The 3,115-nt window shown below is 33.6% G+C and overlaps 1 pseudogene; it reads right to left on the bottom strand.

Annotated features, from left to right (window-relative positions):
- Positions 1–611: 611 nt before the first annotated feature.
- The window catches only part of LOC18031694, a 58,782-nt pseudogene continuing 56,278 nt past the window's right edge, over positions 612–3,115 (bottom strand).

Raw genomic sequence — 3,115 nt, 5'->3', positions numbered from 1 at the left:
TCAATAAAGATATTTGTTTCATAATATAATTGAAATTCAAGTCAAAATGAAGTGTTCAAATAATGGCTTATGAGATTTTCGGAATGGTGCTAATAGCTCCACCCATTTAGTTTAATTTTCCCAAACCGGACCCGACATGCCCACCCCTACCAACAGCAGTACCAGAGGGAGAGCCTAAAACACAAAAGAAAGAAGGAACTGACCACTTGACATGCCGGCCCCAAAGGTTATGGACTACAAGAACTTGAATAAATATTTTTGAATTACACCACTTATGTACAATGCCTAAATGATTACAATTTTTTGGGAGCGATAAATATGGACCCTAAGCAGCCTAACATTTAAAGACAGTCAAGCTGTCAAGGCAATGGAAAAGCCCATCAGAAGAGCATGAATAACTAGTACAAATCTCTCACTCTCAGCACTAGCAGAATAATTTTGAGTCCCAATGAAGAGCATCAACAACACCGACTTTCGTTTGGTTCTAAGGGATATGGTTGATATGGCCAAATCCCCATAAACATTTGTGTGCAGTCAAATTCTCTGAATGTTGGCATAACATCACTTCCGAGTCCTCTCCTATTTACATTGACCTGACTCGCTCGATCATCTCAGAATACTTCATATATTCCATGCCTTTCGAACAAATGTTTCCTCAAGATCATGATTATCTTGTTGAGAACCTCTGTATTTTCAATCAAATACTGTTCAGCTTGATGTCTATCATTGAAAACCTCCCGTTTTATGAATAGTTATTTTCTTCCTTCTGAAAGATTCCATGTTCACATGCCAATTCGAAAATTTCCTGTGCACAGTAGAAGCCTTTGCCAAACTCTTATCACCAGGTCAGATTTCTTCGTTGTGGGTGCCAATTTATTTTTCACCACTTCGAAGCTAACCTCCACCCCGGCTATCTAAAGAACAAGGCAAATATATATATATAAACTTCGATGAGTCTGGAGAAGATTACATAACCCAATGAGAACTTAAAGCTAAAGAAAGATCATAATAAAAATCAATAAATAAATAGAAGGGTGAGAAAAAGAATGAGGATAGCAGAATAGAATTTTTTTTTTGGGGGGTGGGGATCATCCATATCAATGATCAATATATGCAAATACATATATATTCATATTTAATCTCAAATTTAAATGAGCATGTAATTAAGTCTTAATCTAAGACTACGATGTATCAAGGAGTTAAACCGTCACATTCTACAAATATCTCAAATCTAATGAGCTGAATAAGACACTGCTAATGCTATAGATAAGGAAACTTCAATACCATCCCTCCTTTCCTTCTTATTCCTTGTTAAAGAGTATGGTGATACTGTTGATGTTGATATACAGTCTGCAGAGCATGCGTGATAACAGAGTATGCAGAATAAGCTTGATGGTCTCACTTGCAGCTGCGCATATCAGTCATAAGCTAGTTATGCTGAGCTGGCAAAAATTGTTATAATGGTTTTAGTAGCTACTAGCTTAGTGTGTACGTGTACGAAGTTTCTAGAAATATCTAGCAAGAGATTCCCGTTTGTAATCTGACGAATAAAAGTTGAAACAACTTTCATTATTTTCTTGTTCTTTTTCTCAGTAACCAAACATATTTCTAGCTCATTTCAACTTGGTATTAGAGTCATCTGCTACTCCAAATCAAATCAATACCACCTATAATTTTGTAACTCTAGTAAAACTCGATAGAGAACACAAGTGTTAACTGATAACTCTTTAAAATGAGAGTTATCATGGCACTTTTAGACTTAAATCAAGATTACTTAGAGAGTAAATGAAATATGTTTATTGTATTTTACTTTTATTTTGCATGAATATCCATTTTAGTTTATTTTTAATAAATTGCGTTGTTTTAGAATAATTTTGTGTACTTAGATTGTGTGCATAATGATAGATGATTGAAAGCTTAAATTCCAAGGAATGAATGTTGCTACAATAGGCTTGCAAAAGATGGAAAAGAAGTTGACTATAGAAGAATTGAAACAAATCTAGAACAGTGCAGTTACTGTAGCCGTTATTGTAGCATCCGTTGCTGTAGCAATCTTGGAACAACGACAGAGAAGATTTCGCACAAGATACTTAGAAGATTGTGATCTAGGGTTTTTTAATCTGAAAGATACGCGCCCTAAACTTCTGTTTACCCTAATTTTCATCTATAAAAGAAGCACACACGTAAAGGAAAAGGAGAGCTATCACCCAAGGAGAAAAACCGTAAAGAAACAAAAGAAAAACATAATTCAAGAGAGAAATTTAGCACTGCACCAAAGGAGAAAACGTAGAGATCCATTGAAAATCAAACCTTCTTGCTCTTTTCTTGTTTTCTATTTATTCATTGAGATGTATTTGATGGTTAAAACTCTTTTCTTTATTTTTCTTTCACAAACCATGAACTAAATTTAGTTGTGGTTGAGTGATAAATAATCTTAATGATTCATTGACTGATTATATGTGTTGCTGCATGTTTGCTATAGCGCTTTGTTTTAATAATACTTATTTCTATTCATTATTTCGGCTAATTACCCATGTAATGATTCTAGCTAAGAAAGAGCCACAAAAGAGCTTATTTTAGTGGAACATATCAAAGTAATACTTGGTTTTATATATGATAAACTAGACATAGGGATTCACCTAATAGGGTAATTAGAACCTAGGCGTGTAATGCTATATCTTATGTTGGCATGACAACTAATCACTGTTAGGTTGCATATAGATATAAGATATCCAACATGTGACAGCTGATGATACATAAGGATTCTGCCCATTCTGCCTAGTACTGTAGCAGATGTTGTAACAACCGAGCCAAACATTAGAAAAATAGTTAACCATTAAGTGAGTTTAATCACTCAACTACTCTATTTCCATTGGTTTTATCCTTGTGTGTGACATGAGAATTTATTTATTTGAATTTCTATTTATTGCATATTATTTCAATTAATTTATTAGTTTTATTACCTGTTTTATTTTTAATTAAAGCAAAACTGCACTATTGAGTATTCTGTAGCAAATCTAATAATATCAATTCTTGTGGAGATGATCTTGAATACTCATCATTATATTACTTGTTTTGTACACTTGCACATTGACACCTATAGCATTTGAATTTA

Source organism: Citrus clementina, unplaced genomic scaffold (assembly GCF_000493195.1).
Source record: "Citrus clementina cultivar Clemenules unplaced genomic scaffold, Citrus_clementina_v1.0 scaffold_9, whole genome shotgun sequence".
Taxonomy (NCBI): domain Eukaryota; kingdom Viridiplantae; phylum Streptophyta; class Magnoliopsida; order Sapindales; family Rutaceae; genus Citrus; species Citrus x clementina.
Note: the sequence above shows the minus strand (reverse complement) of the source record. Positions and strands in the feature narration are given on the sequence as shown.